This window comes from Panthera pardus, unplaced genomic scaffold, assembly GCF_024362965.1.
Source record: "Panthera pardus isolate Hobbes unplaced genomic scaffold, ASM2436296v1 HiC_scaffold_17, whole genome shotgun sequence".
In the NCBI taxonomy this organism is placed as follows: Eukaryota; Metazoa; Chordata; class Mammalia; order Carnivora; family Felidae; genus Panthera; species Panthera pardus.
The window spans coordinates 32315038-32341374 of NW_026526732.1; the positions used below are offsets into that span (position 1 = coordinate 32315038).

General features: G+C 39.3%; 1 long non-coding RNA gene across 1 annotated transcript; it reads right to left on the minus strand.

The window, feature by feature from the left end:
* Positions 1-21750: 21750 nt before the first annotated feature.
* On the minus strand, positions 21751-25085 carry LOC128777818 (uncharacterized). The gene is made up of 2 exons (XR_008423140.1): positions 24908-25085; positions 21751-22022 (listed from the first exon to the last, which is right to left on the minus strand). It is a non-coding gene; the product is annotated as an uncharacterized LOC128777818 (long non-coding RNA).
* Between the last annotated feature and the right edge of the window lie 1252 nt (positions 25086-26337).

Genomic DNA, 26337 nt, shown 5'->3' on the forward strand with positions numbered 1-26337 from the left:
TGCCCTGTGGTTTGAATTACTTTAAAGTTGTCAAATTCCCTATTTAAGCGATTTAAAACAAGAAGAGGTTAATTTCAAGAGTGTCTAGGAGGGGGAAAATATCCGGTTAAAATGGAGGCTAGTAATTTTCTACCTTTTTTTTTCTTTTTTTGGCATGTTAACTACCACCCCTTGATCTTTCTAAAAAGTATCCCCATGTTTTTAATATACTTAGAGTGGGAACTTGTTTCAGAAAGCCATTAAAGTATAGCCAAGTATAGTACAAAATAAATAATTGGCAATACATTTAGTCCAACGATATATATGTACATCTTAGGTATTAGATTGATATCAGATAATAATAGATTAATATATATTAAAATGTAATTGGCTCATCATTAGAAAAATCCCCTTTTTTGTGTGACTTTACCTTTGGAAATTTCACCTGTAACCACCTGAGTTGAGAAATAATTAGGCTACCAAAGGTTGAGTTATATTCACTAAGTTATCTCCCCTGAGTAGCTACTTCAGCAGAAATGACAAGCTATACTCCATTTTTTCAAGAAGGGAAAAATAAATTACGTCTTCAAATTATGACCTCCAAATCCCTATAGTATAGCATGTGAAGACTGAGGAAACATTTGTTCATAATAGCTTGCTAAACTTACTTAGGTAACACACTTCTTCTATGGGTTATATTTTCAGAGTTTGGGTGTTTTTTTTTTTTTTTTTTTTTTATTTACTCATGGTTTGGACAGCTTGAGATGATTTGCAGAACTATTCTTAGAAAGTGATACTAATATAATTTGTGTGTAAGTATTTTCCAGGCTAATAGCTAGTTTCAGATGTCTAAATTCGATAAGATTGTTTGAAATAAACAATAATTCCCCTAGATGATAAGATTGATTAAAGTAAACAATAATTCCTCTAGACCTTCACCTCCCCATTCTTAAAAAAAAAATAGTATAGTTGTAAAACTAGCACAGAGAAGTAGGCACTCCCTGCAGTACACTGGATCTAATTTGTAGATTAGTCACGTCTCTGGCAGGAATGGATTCAAGCAAAGTTACCCAAAGTTCACATAGAGAATAAGTTTCTTTCTTTAGGTATCTGAGAGTTTTTCTTTTAATCCTGAGACACACAGTCTTAAAACAGTTTGCAGATCTCACCAAGTAACAGTGAATAATTAATTTTTACTTTATTTAATCATGAAAAGGTATAATCTTGCATCTAAATCTTAATGTTTGAACTAGAGAGTGGAGTATTTGTATTGCCATGTATCCCATATCATAGGTCTGACCTCTGTTGAAAGTGAAGGATCCTAGAAAAAGCTATATGCATGGGGCGCCTGGGTGGCCCAGTCGGTTGAGCGTCCGACTTCAGCTCAGGTCATGATCTCACAGTCCGTGAGTTTGAGCCCCACATCGGGCTCTGTGCTGACAGCTCAGAGCCTGGAGCCTGTTTCAGATTCTGTGTCTCCATCTCTCTCTTGTGGGGGGTGTGGGAGGCGGGGGTATACACCCATGGTGTTTTCAGGCTTTGCCATTCTGGGTGTTTTAAGTCAATTCATTTTTCCTTTTATTTCTCAGTTTAATGCTTTATTTAGGCCCTCACTGGTTTGATGGCGTAAATCTATGTCCCATCTTTACTCCTGGGATTCCCCACTTGAGTGCATCCATGTACTCACAAGTTAGTCTACCCAATAAAATCTCCATTTGACATGCTCTGTATTTTCTTCTTCTTCCTCAGCTATCCTGATAAAGTCTACCAGATCTCTTATTTTATTCTCAATCTGACTAAAGGAATTTTACCATTGCCACCATAGATGATGCCCTACCTGAAAGTCTGAGTGTCTATGTAAAAGATAATATCCTCCCCAACCTTTAACCACACCCCCCCCCCCCCCCCGCCATTTCATTGGTGTCCAAGTAATGCTTCTACTGTGAAAAAAAAAAAACAAAAACCCTGAGCCCTTCTTCAGACCTTCATACTCGGACCTTAGAATAACAGATTTCAGTCCTATAGAAGGTCTTAAAATGTGTCCTTCCAAAGAAGCAAAGACCCTTGAGAAGTAACGAGTACTCCTAAGACCCACATCTTTGTGCTTAATACTTTTCGCCAGTAAAATGAAATAGAGCTTCAAAAAAACATGGTTCATCCAAGTGATGGGACAGGGAAAGTATAGGAATAAACTGGAATATATTTTTATATCAGAAACTAAGACAGAGATTTTTTTTTAATGTTGGCATTTTACAAAGACACTGTTGCTAACTTGAATAGACTCCCACTAGTCAGATTTGGATAATTTGTGTGCCAAAATAATGAGGGAGAATAAAAGGTTGTAAATGGGTGTGTTGTGTGGGGAAAGGGAATCTATAAAGCCATGCTAATGATAGATAGATTAGATAGATAGATAGATAGATAGATACATAGATAGATAGATAGATAGATAGATAGATAGATAGATAGAAGGGCTCTTCCTTACAGTAGAATACCAAGCACAACTGACATAGAGAGAGAAAGTGCTAGAGCTGGAACATCATAATTTTGGAAGCATCACATTAATATTGACTAAAGCAAGAATCATCTATTGATGCTAAATCTTAGAATAGGGGAGAAGAATTTTGATGAGAATCTGGTATTTATATGGTATAAAATGTCATCTCCTACTGACTCCTTATTAGTTGCAAGAGAAATAAAAATAGTAGCTATCCAGTGAAGAAACCAAATAAAACCTTGACTGGGTAATCAAATCAACATCACTAATGATGTTGATTGAGGAGGACATGGCCACATATACCTCTGGAGAGATATTCTGAGAGGCACACGATAAGACGTATATGGTATTCCAGTCAGGAATGCATAACCAGAATCTAATCATGAAGAAATTTCAGATGATACCAAGTTGAGAAACATTCTATTTTTGAAAGGCAGGAGGAGGGAAGGTTATAGTCTTCAAAAATGTTTGTGTGATAGAAGACTGAAGAACCTTTCCAGAATAAAGAAGACTGAAGGGCAAGACAACTAAAGGAAATGTGTGGTTTTAGAACGGAATGTATTACTGGGCCAATCGACAAAATGGAAATATGAGTGGTAGATGGTAAAAGTATTGTGTCGGTATTGAATTACTGAGATGTTTAGGGCTAATGGGCCATGATGTATACAACTTACTCTGAGATGGTTCAGGAAGAAAATTATATTCTCATATCGATAAAGATGGAGAGAGAGAGGGCAAATGTCAAAGCAAACAGGGCAAAATTTTCCTAGGTGAACCCAGATAAAGAGTACGTAAGTGTGCTTTGTACAACTTTGCACAGCTTCTCTGTGGGTTTAAAATTATTTCCAAATAAAAACTTTCTTTTGCAAAACACAATTTTGAAAACTTGGACCTTTAGTAGCTTCCTTTTTATTCATCATCATGCGCAAGCCACTCTCAACCCCCCACCACCTTGCCCCTAGAAAACCTCTATGCCAGCAGTGGTTCTGGTGTCCTGCCTGAGTGAACCAACCTCTCCTGTTCACACTGCCACTGTAAGTGCAGAAAGCCTTGAGATGCATCTCATTTTAACATAATGCTACCTTTTACACCCCCGAAGCACAACGCTTCACATCTTCACTCGTATTTCTGCAACTTCATGATTTCTCTGTGAACGACAGAGAACGTAAAATGAGTCTATCTGAGTGGCTACGGTTGTAGAATAGGGAGGAATAGTTTGCCCCATCTGAGAGGCAGGGCTGTGAATCATGGAGGAACTTAGGAAACCAGAGAAAGGGAAAGGGTAATTGTGCTTCTACCCAAAATTGACTTCGAAGTGGTTTTTCGGGTGCCCAGAATATAATCCTACACCAACAGAACCAGAATTTCATGTAAGGAACCTAGGCATTGTAGGTATATTCAGTGACCATATAGTGAAAGCCATTAGCAATTGCCAGAATTCAACCAAATGTCATTTTAATATCTAAAAATTGAGACAGTATTAGGAAAGAATGCATGAATAAGGCAGAAATGAGGCGCAAAGATATTAAGAGGTAGATGGAACATTCATGGACAGGATCTTCCTTTAGAAAAAGAATATAAAATTACAAAAGCAAAGTTAGTTATGTAACTGTGAAGCAGAGAAAAATCACCACGGTTTCTTAGTTTTTACCTAAGAAACTAGGTAAACTTGAGCCTAAGTGTCCATCTTGTTATCAAGCACCTGATGTGAGAGGTACTTCTGTGACCATCCACTTGAAAATTGCTTCTTCCCATAATAATCACTGTGGCCCTTGAGAGCTTGGAGATGTATCATTCAATAGAAGAATCCTTCCATATTAATTTCAACAAATGTGAGTAATCATTTAATTCAAAGCTGAGATTGTTATCTGGTCATTTTGGGCTCTGAAAGCTACCAGGCATAAAAGGAGATTAGGGGGGAGCCTGGGTGGCTCAGCTGGTTAAGCATCTGACTCTTGATTTTGGCTCAGGTCATGATCTCATGGTCATGAGATCGAGCCCCACGTCAGACTCCATGCTGACAGTGTGGATGGAGCCTGCTTGGGATTCTCTCTCTATCTCTCTCTCTGCCCCTCCCCTGCTTGTGCTCTCTCTCTCTCTCTCAAAAATAAATAAATAAACCTAAAAAAAAAAAAAAAAAAAGGAGGTTAGGATATTTGCTCCTGCAGCAGTAACCCTGGGCTGTCCCGTGCAGTGAGCACAGTAAATGATATGGCTGGAACTCTTGACCAGTGGCAAAGGTTAAAGAAATAACTTAGTCAAATAAAGGTAGGATTTCTAAAGGCTCGATTTTCTCAGAAATGAAGCACCCCCACTGAGTAAATAAACCTAACAGCGAAGGTACTGGCCAAAGGCAAAGGAAGATGAAATCAGTGGTGGGAAAAAAAAAAAAAAAAAACATATGTCAACTACAACCCCATGATCAATTGTAGAAAAGGGGATTGTTTCACTTAACATAATTTTCCCAGTATCTTAATTTTAAAACATGTATAGTATAATTCCCTTTTTCATTTCTTTTATCTCCCTCTATCTCACTACTTTACATAGGGTGTATTAGTGGTGTTTAACTTTATAATTTACTCTGTAAGCTATTGGACATTGAGAGAGGATTGTATGCCATCCAGAAATCATAAACTTGGAGCTGGAAGCAATAATTAAGAGGACCGAGTTGCCACTTGGGTAAGAAGTGAATGTGTGTGGGGTTATATAAGGAATACTATGTGAAGAGAAAAAGAAGCACTTGAAAATGTAAGTATGGGGAAAAGAGAATGTTGACTGTAGGCGACATGTATTAATTTGAATGCCCAGTATTCAAATATTCTTCCTATTGTGACGATACCAAGCTAGGGGAAATCAACACCTGTGTTATGACCCTCTCCCTACACCAATGCCCAAAGGGTGAATGCACATAACCATTCAGAACTCGGATAAGAGGTTCTTCACAGCAGCTGCAGTAGAGTCCAAAGAGCAGGCAATAATGTTGTTCCATTAATAGGGTGGCAGAGGCCAGCTGAGAAAGAAAATTCCTGCAGAGGAATCTTCCTCTGGTTCCTCTCTGAATCTGGTTCTCCAGCCTTCCTAGAGATTTGGGGGCTTGATCTCATGACCCTGAGATCATGACCTCAGCTGAAATCAAGAGTCAGATGCATAACCAGCTGAGCCACCCAGGCGCCGCCCCCCGCCCCCATCTCCTTTTATGCCTGGTAGTTTTTGGAGCTCAAGAATCTTCCTAGAGATCTCCTGCCTACCCTAAACCTTTCTAATTAGTTGAATTTCTCCATAAAACCACTTAAAATGAGAAATAAGAATGAGAAAAAATGAGAATTCCAGGGTGATTGCTTGCTTTGGGGCTTAGATTACCCACAGAGGAGAAAGTTGGGGTAGGAGCTGGGGAGGGGAGGGGATTTTCAGGTGGGGTTTGTTGAAGCTGAGATGCCTATGGACAAACAACCTGGGACTTGTCCACTGGACAAATGGATAGATTTTTGTAGAAGCAAAAGGCTAGCAAGTGTTATTGGGGACCATCATATGTCATCATCAATCACTGAGGAAACTGACGGTGCTAAGGGATAGATTATTTATTATGAATATACTATGTGTCAGACATCTACTGAGAGTCACTATAACACCATAAAATTACAAGTCAGTGAATGACTTTACAATTCCACATTATGGCCTGAATAAAATTTTCCAAGATGCTAGATTTATTTTGTAGAGCATGGAACAAATTAGGTATAATGACGAAATTTCCATTATTAGATTCTCTCTGGACCAAAATCTTATTGATGCAATATTTTCCGTCACATAGTTCAAATGATATTATAGGGTTTTTTTCAGCCATTAAAAAAATTTCCGTTTCTTGACTTATCGGTGTCAAACATATCGTCAGTTGAGACAGTTTCTTTGATTTTAAGACAAAACTGTGTTTCTAAACACTATATTCTTGGTTTTGAGAGGATTTAATTTATAATCTAGAAATCATATACTTAATAGTAATATAAATTATTACGCTTGAAAATTGGATCCCCAAAATAATAGGTAAAAATGTGAAGGGGAATGGGGCATATTAACTCATTACCTCTTGGCATGTTTTTTTTTTTTTCAAATTTTTACTTAAATTCTAGTTATTTAACATATAGTGTAATATTGGTATCAGGACTAGAATTTAGCAATTCATCGCTTACATATAATATCCAGGCTCATCATAACAAGTGCCCTTCTTAGCACCTATCACCTATTTAGCCCACCCCCCACCTACCTCTTCTATCAACTCTCAATCCAATCTCTATCATTAAGAGTCTCTTGTGGTTTGTTCCCCTCTCTGTCTCTCTTTTTTTTCTTCCCATGTGTTCATCTGTTTTATTTCTTAAATTCAACATATGAGTGAAATCATACGGTATTTGTCTTTCTCTGACTGACTTATTTTGCTTAGCATCATACACCCTAGCTCCATCCATGTTGTTGCAAATGGCAAGATTTCATTCTTTCTGATGGCTGAATGCCCTGTCTTTCTTACGGAACTATTTCAAAAGTAAGGTTTCCATTCTCTTTTACGACGCTCTCATTTTTTCCCCCCATACTCTGCTGCCCCTTAGCGGTCACTCTGAACAGTACTGGGCAGCCCAAACAAAAGCTGAGTCGGTAAATGCCCAGAAGGAAGTATCTCTTTAAAAATGAGCCCCTTTGCCAACAAAATTAGCCCCTTCCCCCCATCCCTGCAAAATAAGCCCCACACCAAACACTTTGAAAGCTTGTCAGGTAGGTGGCTATCTCCACTCTCTCTTCCAAGCCAGCCCTCCATAGAAACGGACAATTTTTCAAACTTTGGTCCTCATTAGAATCATGTGAGGTTCTTAAGCTCTCCAGTTGCTACACCCCAAAGTTCCAACCTCTCTCTAGCACTGAAGTAAAACCCAAAATATGCTTCTTCAACCAAGCATCCCACACAATTCTGTCATTCTTCTACAGACCCCTTTTTTGAGAAACACTGTTCCAGGGGAATCAGCACAGTGGTCAAGGACAGAACTCTAAATTTAGGTCAGAAAAATCACGTCCATTCATTCCACTCAGACTTGCTGAGCACCTTCTAGTGCCAGGCATCTAAGTGCGAGGTGCTAAGAACGCAGATAAAAGCCACAATCCCTAACTTGAATAAGTTCATAGTTGAGTTTGGGAGAGGCCAAGTAAACAATTACAGTGCTCTGAGATAAGAACTCTGGAAAGAGAGACTCAGACAAGCACTCCCAGAGATGTAGAGGGGGGTAGGGGAGGGCCTTGGGGAGAGCCAGTTTGATGGCATTTACCTCAGAAAGTTCTCCAGGTAGAGACTCTGAATTGAGTTAGGAAGGATGGATGAGTGGCACTTAAGCTTCCCGTTTCTGTGACCCTGCACACATCGCCAAACTCTCTGAGCTTCACCTGGTCACTTGCATAACTAAAGGACAGGTTATATGCCTGTGGATTTGTAATTGTGTGGCTGTTTCTGGTGCTTTTTGCTTTTACTTGACAGTGTGTCTTAGGGTTTACTGTCATTGCAGTGTTTGTGACAGGTGAAATAAAGCACCCCAAGATGTCGTTCACTGACTCCAGATAGATCCACCCCCCTAATGTTTTATGGTCCCATTTACACATAGGGTGCAGATGCCTTATGAAGGACAGCTGCTACTCTTCCAACTAAAACAGGTAAGATCCTAACTGCTCACTGAATCTCCTTAATAATTTCACGATAATCAACCAAACGGAAAGCTGTAATGCATTTATATGTAGCCTTGTCATTGATCGTGGAACTTCAGTGAAACCCAAGAAATGTTTAAATGGAAAACAGGCTGAGACCATGTAAGATGAGAGGAAATGGGAAGGACCAGAGATGGAGGGAAGGGGTAATGAGAAGAAGACAGAGGAAAGGATGGTAATTCTCCCTCCTTCGCAGCCCAGCACCACAAACACCTCTTCATGAGGTCCCTCCTAAAGCAAGGTCACCAGCCGTGCACAGTGTTTTTTCTGGCCCACAATTCCTGCAATAGTGAAAATTAACACTTACCCTGTGCTAGGCACTCTCACAAAAGCATCTTTTCATTGTTAACTCGTTTAATCATCACAATTCTATGAGGCAATGTTATCATTTCTACCTGACGCATGAAAATGGAGGTAGGGGCTTTGACTCACTTCCCAGGATTCACAGACAGTAAGGTGCAGAAGTAGGATTTGTATGAACCTGTCCTAGATTTCCACTCTTTCCGTAAGCTATCTGAGGACAAGGACTTGGTAGTGGCCTTTTATCTCCGTCTTCCTCATTTCAGTGGCTTGTGAAAAGGGAGGCACTGAAAATCATACTGATGACTTCAGGAAGGAAAAAGGAAGTTGGAGAAAGAGTGGTTTAGCAAGTTTTGAGAAGAGACATTGGAACTCATAACCGGGAGAATTCAAAGCCAAGACTCAGCTGATTATCTCCTAAACTATAGATGAGCTGACTATTGTAGGAAGTCCTTCACTATTTTTAATATTTACACTTTTTTTACAATCTCCAATAATCTTTACTCCAATCTTTAACACCATATTGCTTTTTAAATTGAGATATAATTGACATTAAGATGGTGTTAATTCTAGGTATACAACATAATGGTGATGAGGACTTTTAACATGGACTCTCTTAGCAACTTTCAAATATACAATACAGTATTATTAATCATAGTAACCACTCTTCCCTGGATTTATTCATTTTATAACTAGAAGTTTATAACTTTCAACCACCTTTACTCATTTTGCCCACCCCCTACCCCCTCCCCTCCCTCTGGCCACCACCAATCTGTTCTCTGGCAACTACCAACCTATTGTTTGTACCTTCAAGTTTGTTTGTTTGTTTGTTTTCAATTCTATGTATGTGACATACAGGTTTTGTCTTTCTCTATATGATCTATTTCATTTAGCATAGTCATAGTGCCCTCAAGTTCCATCCATGTTGCAAATGGCAGAATTTCCTTCCTTTTTATGGTTAAATAATATTTCACTGTGCATGTGTGTGTGCCTGCGGGCATGTGTGTGTGTGTGTGTGTGTGTGTATTCCAGTTTTTTTATGCATTCATCTATCAGTGAACAATTAGGTCATTTCCCTGTCTTCACTATTGTAAATAATGCTGCAGTGAACGTGAGTATGTAGATATCTTTTCAAACCAGTGACTTTGTTTCTTTCAGATAAATACCAAGAAGTAGCATCAGTGGATCATATGGTAGTTTTGTTTAATTTTTTGAGGACCCTCCATGCTATTTTCCATAGTAGCTGCATCAATTTACATTCCCACCAACAGTGCATGAAGGTTGTCTTTCTCTATATCCTCACTAATATTTGCTATTTCTTGATTTTTGATAATAGCCATTCCAACGGGAGTAAGAAGGTAGGTCATTGTGGGTTTGATTTGCATTTCCCTGATGATTAAAAATATCTGCACTTCATATACTTATATATGTGTCTTCTTTGGAAAACTGTGTATTCAGGTCTTCTGCCAATTTTTAAGTTGGATTATCTTTTTGCTATCGTCATATGAGTTCTTTGTAATTTTTGGATATTAAACCATTTGTCAAATACATGATTTGCAAATATCTTCTTCCATTCCATAGTTTGCCTTTTTGTTTTATCGATGATGTCCCCTGCTGTCCAGGAGCTTTTTAGTTTGATGTGGTCCCACTTGTTTATTTTTGCTTTTGTTGCCTTTGGTGTCAAATCCAAGACTGATGCCTAAGAGCTTACTCCCAATGTTTTCTTCTAGAAGTTCTATGGTTTCAGGTCTTATGTTCAATATTTTGCATGTGGTTCTTCAGTTTACTTAACACAATTTGTTAAAGAAATTATTTTTTCCTATTGTATGTTCTTGGCTCCTTTGTCATAAATTAACCGATCAGATATGCATAGGTTTATCCCTGGGCTCTGTATTCTGTTCCATTGATCTATGTATCTCTTTTTATGACAATGCCATACTGTTTTGATTACTATGGTTTCTAATATACTTTGATATTTAAACTTTCAAAGACTGCGTTCCAGAATAATCTCACCACAAATAGAATTTATGGAAAACATTCTGTCTTCAACTATAAAGACCAAAGGATATATATAATGGAATATTTTATAATATTATTATACATATTATTGTTTATATATGTATGTATATTGTGCATATGTGTATAATGTTATTGCATATATAATAATACTGTAATATAGGTCATTTCATTATAGTTGCCCAACCATTTCCTCAGTATAGATTTCTAAAGGTGAGAAGGATGGGTTGAAGAGCTAGTACATCACATTTAAAAGTTTGCAGGGTCTGTGTCAATCTGTAGAGCTACAACTTTGTAAGCGTGTCCATTCCCCCCATACACCTACACCTGTCAGTACTGTGTTATTATTATTCTTTCTCGTATTGTCAGTCTGTTAGGTCTAACAACGGTGGATTTTACCTGAGCTCCGTGATCTTGGAAAACAGCTGTGGTTAAGGTCCTCGCACCTTTGGTGTTCTGGGAAATGACTTATTGAAATAACCACCCTTCCTTATATGATACAGATAAGACTCACAGATGTCTCCCCAACCCCCAACCCCCACGTTTACCTATGACAAGGCCGGAAAGAAAAGGTTCCCATTCTTTGCTTCATAAATGATTAGCTGAACTTCTGGTCTCTACAGATCAGCTGGAACAAAATGCTTGTTAACCAAACTTTGCTTAACACTTGCTCCTTCCCCAGGTTCCTGAACTTTGGTCCACCACCCTCAGCCTGAGCCAGCACACAGCTGGCCTCTCCAGCTGAATAGACCCGTCTCAGGGTAAAACATTTTCCGATCTTGTTTTCCTACCCACTCCAAATGCTCACACCCAGTTCTTTCTAGTTCTGTTTACTCCCGTCTATAAAAGAAAAGTCGTATGGCCTGACTCCTGAGACATTTGCAGATCTTATGGTCAGAGGGTTCTCCCCATCACAACAGCCTCTTCCCCCCATTGCAATAACGTTTAAGTTAAGTCTCTCCTTACTAAGTCCAGATTTGTTTTTTACTTGACACGTCAAAACGTTGACGGCAAAACAGCTTGTTTTGGTTCACTTTCCTTTGCGTAATTTTGTTTGCTTTCCAGGTGTGGTTATTGGCTATTTTGGTGTCTCTCATTCAGTTTACAAACCTTCCCAGATTCGCTCACTCCCAGCGGATTCCAGCCATTTGTTCCCAGAAGATCCAGCCACCGGGTCAACACTGGTTCAACAGTGCTGGGTCTCTCAACATGCCTACCATGAACGTGGGTTTCTGCAAAGCCTTCATTGTGGGCCCTGAGTGAGCCACAGCAACAACAGGACACAGCCACAAGCCAAGCCAAGCCACCGAGGCCACAGCCTCTGTTTCACTTTTTCCTTGAAACAATGTACAGTTCTGTTTGGGATCTGACTTTCTAGAACTTAGGTAACACAACCCGAAAGTGCAGAGGGACTTAAACGCCCATGGGGTGACCTTTGGTCCATGAAAATCAAAAGACGAAAGGGAAGCAAACTTAAATACTCCTCCCTCCTCCCCTTTCCCTCAAGCTTCTCCAGATTTGGTTCCAAATCACTGTGGGTATCTGAAAGGCCGATCTGGAAGATGTCCCACGCCACTGGTCCCAACTGCCTAAGCCATGCTTTCTTGGTGATGTGCCACTTTATATTTCTCTCCCTCTCTCCTGCCTGGCTTCCCCTTTCCCCTTGCTCCTGCTCCCCTAGGATTACTGTAAAGCTTTACTATGGGGATGGGGGAGGAAAGGAGATGTTGCATAAAGATACAAACTTGCAACCAGTAGACAAATAACCTGGAGCACAGTGTAGTGATTAGAGACAACAATATTGCATTATAAACATCAAATTTGCTATTAAGAAATGATTAAAGAAGACAGTTTAAGTGATAGAAACAAAAGCTATTTAATACTTCATGGGGCACCTGGGTGGCTCAAGTCAGGTGAACGTCTGACTCTTGATCCCGGCTCAGGTCATGATCCCAGGGTCATGGGATTGAGCCCCGCATCGGGCTCCGTGTTAAGCATGGAGCCTGCTTAAGATTCTCCCTCTCCCCCCCCACCTCTCTTTCTCTGCACCTTCCCTTCTCACACACTCTCAAATAAAAAATAAAAATTAAAAAGAAACACTTCATGTAGTGGACAGTCTCCTTTCAGAGAGCTGCAAAATGGGGTGGAAGGCAGAAAACTTTTATAGGATGAAGAGTAAAGAACAATGAAGAGAAAAAAAATATCCGATTGACTGGGGCCACATAGCCAACCTTGTTTGGAGTGAAGAGGCCCACAGTTGGATGGGCATTTGGGGATTGGCTGACTGGAAATGCTGCTTCTCTGGTCAAGCAGAGCATATACAAGGACACAAAAGTTAATCTAAGCTTTGGTTTGCTCACATGCATCCCGGGTAGGAATGGCTTAATGTTGGGCTTAGAAATTTATTTCAATATTGCTAAGACACAAGATCTTAATTATTGGCACCACAAAATGAAATGGCAATTATGTGACATAATCTAGGTGTTGGCTAACAATAAAATGGCAATATATGGCAATATATAAATGTATCAAAATAACAGGTTTACATCTTAAACTTACTCTGTTACATGTCAAATATATTTCAATTAAAAAAAAAAAAAGCTTTAGTATGTAAAATTTGGCCTTAGGCTCTATTTTTTAGGAAACGGATTAAGACACTTCTGTGAATTGTCCGTTCTGAACTTTTGTTAATTTTTCTAGTGCGATGTCTTAGGCTGTTTCTCTCAGTGTAGAAACTGAAGTGAGGAACAAGACAAGTTAGGGAGAATACTCACAGGAGAGAGGGACTTAGGAAAGTTGGATGAGCAAAGGGCAAGCTGGGAATGTGGTCTCTTCTGCAGAGAGCTTCAGTCCATCCCAAATGGAAGATCGGGAACACAAGCCACACCACACCACAGAACCACAGAATTGGTTCCACCACAAGCCCAGGAGTTGATGTCAATCAGTCACCGACAGAGTCCTTGAGTCAGGGAATGTTGCTCCTGAGTGGGACAGCTCCCTTATGATAGGAGAAAATACGATTCAGCAGACAGAGAAAGATTAGGGCCTGAGGTCCCTGGGTGGGGAAAAACACCTATTTGGGAACAATACTGGGAGTGTCTGACCACAGCAATGCCCCTCAGGCATGAGGTTCCTCTTAAGAATGTAACAGACCCCACCTTTGCCCCCTCAGGTTTCTCTTCAGGAATTTGACAAAAGACCTAAGTACAGCCATAGACCCCCCTCCTGCAATGGAAAAGAGCCCATCAGGAATGGACAACCCAGCACCCAGAGCTATCAAGCCAATAAGGGCAGAACCTGAGAAGAAACTGGGGGAAGGGATGGGGGAGGGCTCGCCAGAACCTTATAAAACAAAGACCCTTGCGTATAGCCTTCGGCCATTCACTTTCAAATGTCCCTTCTCTGTAAAGAGAGCTTTCCTACTATTTTTCCTTTCTGATCTTATACTCTAATAAACTTTTGCCTATGCTCATTTTGTGGCCACCTCTCCATTCTTCAAAGAGGCGAGACAACAAATCCCAGGTATTGTGGTAAACAAAAATCCTGCAACACCCTTGAGCCACAGGCAATTCTGCAGAGAAGGCCGGTGTGATTTGTTCTTAGCCCATATGGCAGCTGTGGTTTGGTGACAGTGGCCTTGAAGAGGAATCTAGTTGGGATATCAGTAGCCTACAGTGGCCTTGAAGAGGAATCTAGTTGGGGTATCAGTAGCCTCTACCACATGAGATTTGTCTTTCTTACAAATGATAACAAGATGTAAACCATTTGTATTAGAACCTGTAAATACTTTCTCTTCATTTGTCATTCTTTCACTTTGTTGATGATTCTAATGAAGAAATTATGAATTTTTGTGTCAAGGGGATCAGAATATGCCACTCCAAAATATACCACTTTGACATGAAGGGAATTTTCAGCTGAAGGTATTTGAGATTCAACAAATGAAAAAAAAAGGGAGGGAGGTGGCCTTTCCAAAGCTTCTCTTATCTGGCTAAAAGCAACACATTCTAAGAAATTAGGCTGCTATAAAATTTCCCTTCAGAGCAGTTATACTCTCAGACAGGAGAACATGAATATAAGCTACTCCAAATCCTTTCTCTAAGGGAGTTTTACAACTGCTCAGAACTGTATAGATAACCATCACCACAAGCTTTCTCATCTCCAGTCTATTGTCCTAAAAATCTATTTGTTTTTCCTAACTAAACCTATTTTTTTTCCTCATAAGTCTTTTCTCTTCCCTACCTTTCCCCTGCTAAGTCAGGTATATAAGCCTTCAGCTCTACCCATTTGACAAGCTAGCCACTTCCTTTGTGGGCTCCTATATGCATGCAAAATCAACCTTTTTGCCCTGTGAATCTGTCTTTTATTGGCTTAATCCACAAGCCCCAGTTATTGAATTTAAGAGAGTAGAGGAAAAGCTTTTTCCCCCTCCTCTACATGTGTCATAAATATAAATCATTGTTTAAGTTTTCTGCTTTCCTTGTCTTTTTCACTCCAAGATGAAAACAAAAATCATTCAGGTAAAAAGAATATAATATAGGCTATAAACTGGGATCTATGCAAAGAAATAAAGAGATGCAGAAATATAATTTACCAAAATGAAGTCATTTTTTTCTCTCATGTTAAATTGCTCTAAAAGATGGATGACTATATCAAAAGTAGAAAAATATATTATGTTTTTATAGACTACGTAAAAGTGAAATGCATGGCAACAACAGCAAAAGAAATGGAAAAAAAAAAGAAAAAAGAAAAAAGACCTGGTAATGCACTGCTACAATGTCTTCAGAAATACATTACTTGAAGGTAAATTCAGATTAATTTTTAAAAGAGGTATAAATCAATTCTAAAAGAAGTATGTATACTTCTTTTAGAAAAATGTCAATAGAGGAGATTAAATAGAAGTATTTAAAAATTCTTAATTAAACTGAGGGAAGAGAGAAAAAGGAGAAGAAACAACAAATGGAACAGACAATGATTGGAAAGCTGGTGGATTTCAGCTCAAATAATAACTTTAAATGTGAATAACCTCTACATATCAGTTAAGATCAGGTGGAATTTGAAATTTAAAAAAATATGTTCATTATAGCACCAAAATAAATGAATGTTTGACTCGCAAAACATGTGTAGGATCTTTATACTGAAAATTATAAAACACTGATACAAAATAAAATAAAATACAAATAAATGAAGAGATATACTATGTTCATGAGTTGAAAGTCTCAATATTGTCAATTCTTCTAAATGCATTCTGTCAATTCAAAGCAATCCCCACCAAAATTCCAGCAAGATTTTGTAAATATTGATGAGGTGCTTCTAAAATTTGTGCAGAAAGTCCAAGGAACTGAAATGGCCAAACAACACTGGGTAAAAAAAATAATAAACCAGAGCTCCATGTTACCCAATTTCAAAACTTATTCCAGAGCTTCAGTGACTAAAACAGCATGATGTTGGTGAGACAGTAGACACATCGATCAACGAAACAGAATGGAACAGAAATAGATCCATATAAATGCAGGCAACTGGTTTTTGACAAAAGTGCAAAGGCAATTCAATGGAGAAAGGATAGTCTTCTGTACAAATGGTGCTAGAATAATTACATATCCATAGGCAAAAAAAAAAAAAAGTAAACAAAAAAGAACCTTGATATGTCCCTCATATATTATACAAAAGTTAATTCAATATGGGTTATAGTAAAATGTAAAACCATACAACTTTAAGAAGAAAATATAAGAGAGGCACCTGGGTGGCTCAGTTAAGTGTCCAATGCGGGTCATGAACTCCCAGTTGGTGAGTTCCAACCTTATGTTCAGCTCGCTGCTGTGAGCCTGTCAGTGCAAAGCCCACTTGGGATCCTCTGTACTCCTCTCTCTGCCCCTCCCCTGCTTGCAATCTCCCAAAAATAAATAAATATTTTTTTAAAAAAGAGAAAAAAATATAAGAGAAAAATCTACGTAATTCTGGGTTTGGTGATGAAAGATTCAACACTAAAAGCCTGATCCATAAAAGAAAAATGAGGCAAATCGGACTTTATCAAAATTAAAAAGTTTTGCTCTGTGAATGACACTGTAAGGAAAACAAAAAGACAATCTGTAAAATGGGAGGAAATATTTGCAAATGCCATATTTGATAAAGCACCAAAATATATGAAGAACTTTTCAAACTCAATGATAGGAAGACAACTCAACAATAAAAATAATAGGCAAAAGATCTGAACAGACACCTCACTAAAAAATGAATACGGATTTCAAATATGCTTCTAAAAAGAACATTCAATATCATTATGGACACGAAATTAAAACAAGGGGTGCCTGGGTGGCTCAGTCAGTTAAGCATCTGACTTCTGCCCAGGTCGTGATCTTGTGGTTCATGGGTTTGATCCCCGCATCGGACTCTGTTATGACAGCTCAGAGCCTGGAACCCGTTTCGCATACTGTGTCTCCCTCTCTCTCTGCCCCTCCCCCACTTGCATTCTGTCTCTCATTCTCTCTCAAAAAATAATTAAACATTAAAAAAAAGTAACAAAAATAAAACCACAAGATGCCACTACATACCTAATAGAATGCAAATTAAAATTAAATTTGAAACTTAAAAAGAAATAAAAGGAAAATGTAACAATATCAAATGGTTACAAGGATTTAGAGCTACAAAAATCCTCATTCGTTGCTGGTGGGAATACAAAACAATTTGGAAATGGCAAAACAACTTTGGAAAACAATTTGGCAGTTTCTTACAAAATTAAACATATACAACCCAACTTCCTACTTCACTTGGGATATTTACCCAAGTGAATTGAAAACTTGTATTTTTATCAACACCTGCCTGCCGATATTTATAGAAGCTTTATTAATAATTGCTAACTTAGAAACGACCAGGAAGTGAATGAATAAACAGCGTTACATGCAAACAATGGAATACCGCTCAGCCTTAGAAAAGAACAAACTATTGATTTTTACAACAACGTGGATGTATTTGAAAGAATGCTGGTAGGTTGTGCGACATCTGTCACCCCATTGACCGCCAGCATTGGTTCGGCTGATCTGGCTGGATTGGTGCGTGTTCCCTTCCTCCCTCACCGCTGCATGTGGGTCCCTTTGGAAGCAGCAGACTCAGTTGAAGAGTCAGATCCTCCTGAATAGAGGGAGGCCGGTCTTGGTCAAGGTACAGGTAGCTGAGCTCCCCTGCTAGAGTCTCCAAATAAGCTCTCAGGGTCCTTTTGTAGGGAGAAAGCAGGGTAGTCAAGGTTCCAAGACTCCAGACACATGCAAATGAAGTGCTGCCTGCGGCAGTCTGCCTTTCTGGGGGAAAAAAAAAAAAAAAGCTGCTAAATGAAATAAGTCAGGTCCAAAAGACCTCATATTGTATCAATTTCTGTTTTGGAAAAGGCAAAACTATAGGGACAGAAAACATAAGTGGTTGACAAAGGCTGGGGAGAAACTGACTAAAAGTTACAGCAAAAGGGAATTTTTAGGGAGATAAAACTGTTCTGCATGGTCCTGGGGTCACTCCATGCATTAGTCAAAAATCCATAGAACTGGGGCACCTGGGTGGCTCAGTCGGTTGAGCTCCCGACTTCGGCTCAGGTCACGATCTCATGGCTTGTGAGTTTGAGCCCCGCATCAGGCTCTGTGCTGAGAGTCCAGAGCCTGGAGCCTGCTTCGGATTCTGTGTCTCCCTCTCTCTCTGCCCCTAACCCACTCGCATTCTGTCTCTGTCTCTCAAAAATAAACATTAAATTTTTTTTTTCAAAAATCCATAGAACTATGTACCACAAAGTGTGCACTTCACTCAAATTTAAAATAAAAAAAATTGGGGTGCCTTGTTGGCTCAGTTGGTTGAATGTCCAACTAGATTTCAGCTCAGGTAATGACCCCAGGGTCATGGGATCAAGCTCATGGGATCAGTATTCTCTCTCTCTCTCTCTCTCTCCCTCCCTCCCTCCCTCCTTCTCCTCCTTCTGCTCTTCTTCCCCGCTCATGCTCTCTCTAAAAAATATAAATAAATAAATAAATAAATAAATAAATAAATAAATAAATAAATAAATAAAATTTGGTGACTCCCAGGTGGAATGCAGATGTGTGACAAATGAATCTAACTGCAACACAAATATAACAACTTCAATGAAGGGAGTGAGGAAAAAGAACTGATCTTGGTAATTTTGGGAAAACACTGTTTTGACTCCATACTGTAAGGCTAACGACAAAAAGAATTGCCCATAAACACTGTCCTCCAGTTTTTAATTCACAGAACTGTGAATTAGGAATTCTGAAGTGGGGCACGTGGGTAGCTCTGTTGGTTAAACATCTGACTTCGGCTCAGGTCATGATCTCACAGTTTGTGAATTTGAGCCCTGCTTCAGGCTCTGTGCTGACAGCTCAGAGCAGCTCAGAGCCTGGAGCCTGCTTCAGATTCTGTGTCTCCCTCTCTCTCTGCCAGTCCCCCCGCTCACACTCTGTCTCTCTCTCTCTGCTTCAAAATTAAACATTAAAATAAATTAAAACAACAAGAATTCTGAAGCTACATTGCACAAGTAAGTACTTGAGTTATAGATAAGGAGAGCCAGATTCCTCACTGTTAGAGAAATATGCTAACAATTAGGAAAGCAGGGAAAGGTAAAAATAACGCTGTGATGTCAGATTAGAATTGGAAATACCTATGTGAACTTATGTTGATAGATAGATAGATGATAGATAGATAGATAGATAGATAGATAGATAGATAGAACCAGATAAAATTATGGATACATGTGTATGCATGAGTTAATATGCATAGATTTCCTAGCTCTGTCCATTGAGAGGGCATAAAAGTAATGACACCCCAGTACAATGAGAAGGCGAGCATCCAGACCTTGGTCTCTAAATATAATTTTCTGATGAAAGGGACAATAGCTCCATAGTAAAATGACTGAGCTTGGAGCAACTTGTTGTAACAAGTAAAGAAGTGCTAGGAAAAAAAAAAAAAAATGACATAGGAACTAACCTAAAAATATCCCCAATGGTGAAAGTAACTTAATTATAACATAAAAAGTAAAATAAATATATATAAATCCATATTGATACAAAAATTATTTTTCATGTTTATTTTTGAGAGAGAGAGGCAGAGACAAAGAGCTCGAGCAAGGGAGGGGCAAAGAGAGGGAGACACAGAATCTGAAGCAGGCTCCAAGCTCTAAGCTGTCAGCTTAGAGCCTGACGCAGGGCTCGAGCCCATGAACTGTAAGATCATGAGCCGAGCCAAAGTCCAAAGCTCAACCAACTGAGCCACCCAGGTTCCCCAATATAAATAAATTCTTGAAAAAAAAATAAATTTTGGGAGAAGTGATAAATATTCCTTACAGAAGAAATAGAGAATCACCTTTAGAACACAACAGTAAAAGCTGTTGTAGGCAAAATATACTGATGAATGCAAAAACCAGTAGGCAAAACTTTAAGGGAAAGCTAGATATATGCACAGCCTCAAAGAAACTCTCTCCAAATATTTATTAAGTACTGTCATAGTTTCAACATATGTGCATAAATTTTTAACATTTCTCCCCTCTGGAGGTGAAATTCAATCCTCCTCTTACTTGTGAACTGGACTTGGTGATTCTCTTCTACTGAGTATATAATATGGAAATGGAAAAAATACCAACTTCACTTTGGAGAAACCTCACAAACATCACCTTAACCAAGTGATCGAGATTAACATCACCAGTAATAGATCCTGCTGATACCACGTATTCCATGACAAGATATGAAAAGAACACTCCACCTCCATGGTATTCCTTCCAAAAATCTACAGTCCAGTCTAATCATCAGACAAACCTAAACTGAGGCGCATTCTAAAAAAATTTGACAACATCACAACAAAAAAGGAAAGACAGAAAACTGTCAGAGATCGGAGAAGACAAAGGAAACATACTGTGTAAGTAAAACGTGCTATCCTGGATTGGATCCTGGAACAGAAAATGGACATTAATGAGATAAATCAATAGTTTAGTTGCTACTACTATGCCAGTGTTAATTTCTTAGTTTTGACAAACGCACCATCATTAAGTTCACATTAGGAGAATCTGGGTGAGGTAAATGAGGGAACTCTACTGTCTTTGCCAGTCTTCTGCAAGTCTGCAATTATTCTAAAGAATTTACTTTAAAAATGAGGAGGAGGAGAGAACATATTCTGGTTAAAGGGAGCTGCCTAAAGAGCATCTAGATGGTTCAGTTGGTTAAGCATCCAACTGTTCATTTTGGCTCAGGTCCTGATCTCAAGGTTCATGAGATAGAGCCCCAAGATTCTTTCTCCCTCTCTCTCTGGGCCTCCCTCACTTATATTCTCTCTTTCTCTCTCAAAGTAAATAAAATAAACTTAAAAAATTCTTTTACAAGGGAACTGCCTGAGCAAAGCACAAAAATAAGAAAAACCCTGGTATGTGGTTAGCGCTGGTAGGAGGGCAGTGGGAGCAGAAAAATATGGAGTTCTTTAAGCTGGCATATTCCAAAGCATAAATTTCAATGCAGGGAAGGGCAGGGTCCAAATCAGGTAGGTCCTTATATATAAAGTGACCCATGTAATTTATTATCTAACGGGGACACCTTTGAGAATGAAATGGGGTGCTCAGCAGACAAGAGACTGGGACAACAAGCATAAACTGGGACTGTCCTAGGCAAACTAGGACATATGACCAGTCACCCTATTAATGCACCATGAGAAGGGGTTTGGACCTGATTTTGAGAGCAATGTTTGTTAATGTTTATTTATTTTGAGACAGAGAGAGACAGAGCATGAATGGGGGAGGGTCAGAGAGAGAGGGAGACACAGAATCTGAAACAGGCTCCGGGCTCTGAGCTGTCAGCACAGACCCCGACGCGGGGCTTGAACTCACGAACCGCGAGATCATGACCTGAGCCGAAGCCAGATGCTTAACCGACTGAGCCACCCAGGCGCCCCAAGAGCAAAGTTTTCTGTAACGCGTATTTTGAAGGTCCTTACATCCATTAAATAAAAATTCAGAAAAAACTAAGTTAAAGAAAGTTATCCTTGGGGCGCGTGGGTAGCTCAGTTAGTTAAGCGTCCGACTCTTGATTTCACCTCAAGTCATGGTCTCACAGTTTGTGAATTGAAGCCCCACATCCAACTCTGCGCTGATGGTATGGGGCCTGCCTGGGACTCTCTCCCTCCCTCTATCTCTGCCCATGCTCTCTTTCTCTAAAAATAAATAAATAAGCTTAAAAAACAAAGAAAGAAAGTTATCCTTGTTACTTTGCTGAACCACATCTCAGAGCCTTTAATTTACAAATGTGTTGTGTGAATCTTCAAGAATGTATCACAATATGGGGCGCCTGGGTGGCTGGGCTCAGTCTGTTAAGTATCTGACTTCATTCAGCTCAGGTCATGATCTCCCGGTTCTTGAGTTCCAGCCCCGCATTGGGCTCTGTGCTGACAGCTCAGAGCCTGGACCCTGCTTCAGATTCTGTGTCTCCTTCTCTCTCTGCCCCTCTCTTGCTCAGGCTCTGTCTCTCTCTCTCTCAAAAATAAATAAACATTAAAAAATTTTTTTTGAAATAAAGAATGTATCACAATATGGCTTCCCAGATGGTTCTCCATAGATGCCCCTCTCTGATTCCTTCCTCCAACCTATACAACATCCCACCTCTGCTCAGTTCAACCACTTTTATTTTTAAGGGTACATTTGGGGGCATGGGGAAAGCATGAAGCCTGAGTGATGGAGATCCCTCCTTCCAATGGTCAGTGGTGGCCTTGAGGATAATAAGGTTGAGTAAAACCGTATATAGAGACACCAATGAGGAGGCTGCTGCAGTAGACTGAGACACAGACAGAGGGACATATCAACAAAATTTAGAGGCAAAATTAGGATTGAACATACAGATCATCATATTATAATTGTTCACGTAAGATTTCTATGGGATGTCTATTACATCTGTGTTTAAAAGTCAGAAAAATCTGTTCTGTACTTGGCATATCACTAGGCACTTGTGTGGTTTTAGAAAACAGCAGAGGAACATGGATGGTTTTAGCAAACAGCAGAGGAATATGGATGGAGGTGCTTAAAAATAAGGAATAATGAAACAAACTCTTATTTATTAGATATTAATTTAAGCTGCTTTTTTTTTACGTTTATTTATTTTTTGGGGGGTGGGGGGAGAGAAAGAGGGAGAGAGAGAAAATCCCAAACAGACTCCTTGCTATCAGCTCAGAGCCCAATGTGGGGCTCAATCTCATAAACTGTGAGATCATGACCTGAGCTGAAATCAAGAGTCAGACTCTAACTGACTGAGCCACTCAGGCACCCTAAACTGCCTTTTAATCTAGCATAGATTTCTTAGAACAGCTGTGGTTTTTCCATTTTATTATCAATCAAAAAACACACTTTTACAACTCAACTTGTACCTCTCATTTGCCAATAAATTCCTCGTCTTGCTAGATTTTTCTTTTTGTATCTTTTACTTCTCTGGCTCTCCCCCAAGATCACATGGTGGTTTTTTAAAAATTATTTTTAGTTCATGGTCTATTGAATGAACAGGTAATTATTCCCTTCCATTCACTACAATTTTTCTTCCAAAGGCTAGAGATAGAACAGGGGAGAGTTCCCTATCCTACCTAGCAGAGGGGGTATTTATATTAATAAGGACACAACAAATACACTGATACAATTCCCACTCAAGGACTTCTAATGCCCTTTAAAATCTTTCCAATAAGACCCAAATTCCCAAAATTACTAGCTCTCAAAAATCCAATTACAAGGCTTCACATGTAACTCCTGCAAGTGTAAAAGATTCGCTTGAGAAGTGAAATGACTGCCAATTAAATAGGCAGAATTTTTGAGCCCTACTGGGTTCAAGGACGCTGGATGAATTTGTCTCAGTAGCAGGTAGATGTTCAGATGGGACACTCCAAATGTCAGGAACGCTTTGGGAATTCATTTTCCCTCTGTACCTCTAAATTTCGCAGGGTTACCCACACCCTACTTATTTTTTTCATTTGAATACAAAGTGGTGACGTCTCGTAGGTTTTCAAAAGACCCGAAAGGAGTCCATTCATAACATATTTTAAAACATGAGGAATTGGAAAGAGCCCAGGAGGAGGATTCAGACAGCTGACCCTCTGTCCTGGTTCAATCAGTAAGCAGAAGCATAACCTAAGGAGGCCACCTAGCCTCAGGTTTTCTGTTGCATTTCTTCCTTCCCAAAGCCCTGGGTTCTCTCAAAGGAAACAGGAAGTTTGAAATATGCATCAGGCCTTATGAGTTCTTTTCATGATAGTTCCTTGAATGATTGAAATTCCTTTTCCTGTTCACCAACCATTTCCTAATTCTCAAGTCCAATGCACAACTTTTGGCTCTTAATTTACTTGAACTTTCTGTAACATGTGATATCATAGAGCATTTCCTCTTTTTGAAATGTTTTCCTTCATTCTCTACTTCACCTTTTCCGGGTTTACTTCCTAACTCTCTGATCACTCCTTTTCAGAGTTTTTCTTTCTCAGCTCCCCTTAAACCCAGGAGTCCATAACAGTCCATACTTAAAGTTAGTGACCTCATCTCCTCCCACAGCTCCAGCCAGAACTCTACTTTGAACTCCAGTTCACGTTTTCAAGTACCCGGAGGGTGCTTGAAGGGAGGCACATCTCAAAACTGGATATCACTTCCCCAGGATCTTAACTACAACCCGTCCAAAGCTAAACGTAGGTAGCTTTGCTCCCCCATTCCACCACCTTCGTCCTCAAACTGCAACTACTTTATTAGCAATGTTAGATCTCAGATAACTACATCATATTCAACTCAGTTTTGCAAGTCCTGAAAATAGTAGCCCTCTCTTCCATTTTTCATATCTAATTAATTTCCAAGTCTCCCTAAATATTTCGCAAAGCAGGCCTTACTGTTTCTTTCCCAATGCATTTGCCTTAGGAAGTCCTTCAACATCTCTGCTATTGGGGACATTCTAAATTGGGGATGTGCTACTATTCCAGTAGCCTTCTAAAAGGCTGCAGTCTCTCTCTCTCTCTCTCTCTCTCTCTCTCTCTCTCTCTCTCCCTTCCTCTCCATTCTCAATGTTATTTCCTTTAAATTTCCCCCATCTCTCCAGAGTTTTCTTCATAAAATAGAATTATGAGCACATCACGCTTTTGGCTTAAAATCCTGTAATAGTTTAACTCCTCATAAATACTCATCTAACACAATGTAGAGGCTTTTCATTATATAAACTCCACTTGCCTTTCCAATCTTATGTCCCTCCAGCCCATCCCCTATGCTTCATCTAAAGAAAATTATACAGAGATCCCTAAAAGTTTGCACTTGCCTACTAAATCTTTATCACAGCACCTCTTCCACTATCCTGGGAAGAATCTCACTCCTTAAGTTCCTTGAGGGAAAATACTATACACCTTACTCACCTGGATATGTGCTGCTCTGGGAACAGTACCTGGCACACGACAGGTTCTCAATGAATATTTGTTGAGTGGAAGATAATGGTGGGAAGAATTGGGGATTCTGAATGAAGTCATCTGGACCTGTGCTGCTCATAATTATTTGTGTGTTTTGATGAAGTTTCTTTGGCTTTCAGTTTCTATAATCTTCCTAAATGAGGAAGTAGAGCTAGATTTTCTATAAGGCCCCCTCCGGCTTTTTTTTTTTTTTTTTTTAATACTCTATGGTTGAAACTATTGCCTATTATAGAAGTTGAAATACCTACTTCATCTGATTTCAGAATGTTTTATAAAATTTTTAAAATATTGAAAAAGGGCATTTCACATAAAAATCTGAATTTCCTAGAAGTCTACACTTGGTGCTAGCTGAATCGTGCTGTCTTTAGATGGGATGAATGCCTTCTGTTTGGGCAGTATTCTCACTCTATTGTCCCCTTTTCAGAGGCAGAATATAAGTTGTCGTTTATTAAAACACTTGCACTGTAGTTTTCTTCAGGAAAGATGTGAAATAGGAAATATTTCTTGTTCCCATTTTTCTGTTAAACGTAGAACAATTAAAAATAACCCGAGAGACCCTTGTGTTTCTTATTGCTGTCTGACCTCACTCCCTTACGTATATATATATATGTATAATGCTAAACAACCTAGAATTTTCTCAGGGGGTACCAATTCAAAATATCCTGGTTGTGGTTTTTATCGCGTTAGTGCATCTAGACCTTTCATGTCCTTAAGATCTTTTCAGAAAATAGTGAGGCCTTAATACAGGCAAAGGCCAAGTCTTTTCATCTTCTAATTAATTTGCCGAATATGTCTTTCACCAAAAGCAATCAATGCTTTTACCTAACAATTACATTACGTTTGAATATTTATCATCAGAACATTCTCTGCTCTTTTCAAACCCCGTTAAAACTACTCTCTATCCTTCAGAAATTCTTAGAATGGCCTGTACATGCTATGAAAACTTGTCTACTAAGTGGGCACACGGAGGTGACTCTTCACTTATTCTGTCATTGTTCCTGCCAGGATTGCATATTTGCGTTAGCATTTTTTAATGGATCTGTGAAAACGTTCTACTTGCAGACTAAGGACAAGATGGGCAGGACCTGATGGGGCGGGCTCAAGACCCGAGTGTAGGGAGGCCGCCATCACCCGATAAAGACGGCTGCTTCATTCCCTCACCTTGTTTATTGCAGGTTGGCTAAGGCGTTAGCCTTCCATAATTCAAGGCCTCAAAAAAAAAAAAAAAACCCACAAAAAAACACAAAAAACAACCTCCCTTTCAATTTTCTTAGTACCCCCATTCCCAGCTTAGAGACCCAGGGGGCGTAGCAGAACAACTGTCACTCAATCCCGCTGGCCAACGGGAAGGGAGCGAGGCCCTCCTCCTTCCTAGCGCT